The sequence below is a fragment of the Poromitra crassiceps genome, assembly GCF_964638095.1.
Source record: "Poromitra crassiceps genome assembly, chromosome: 5".
Lineage (NCBI taxonomy): Eukaryota > Metazoa > Chordata > Actinopteri > Beryciformes > Melamphaidae > Poromitra > Poromitra crassiceps.
Window position 1 is genome coordinate 65,494,338 of NC_139642.1, and position 457 is coordinate 65,494,794.

Below are 457 nucleotides of genomic sequence, written 5' to 3' on the forward strand. Positions count from 1 at the left end.
AAATATGTCTGCGGGTACGAGGCGGCGTGTGTGTTTGTACATGTTTGTGAGAAAATGTACTTGTGGGTATATGAAAGTTTAAAATAGCACGTCTTTTGAGCAGTTAAGGTGTGTGTATTAGTAAGAGAGCGTGCGTGTGTGTGTGTGTGTGTGTGAGTGTGTGTGTGTGTGTTTTCAGAGACTTCAGTGTGTTTGTGTAAGGCTTAGCACGGCGTTGCTTTTGCAGTTTCATGTTTGCACTCAAACCCCCGCAGCACATACATGTACAGTACATGTAAAGTACATGTAGAGTACATGAACGCGTGCGCGCGTGTGTGTGTGTGTGTGTGTGTGTGTGTGTGTGAGAGAGAGAGTGGGAGTGTGTTTATGTTCCGCATCAGAGACTCAGCACCCCAAAGCAAAGTGCACTTCATCCTCTTTAAGATCCAGGTGAGAGAGAGCAACCAGGCTGTTGTTC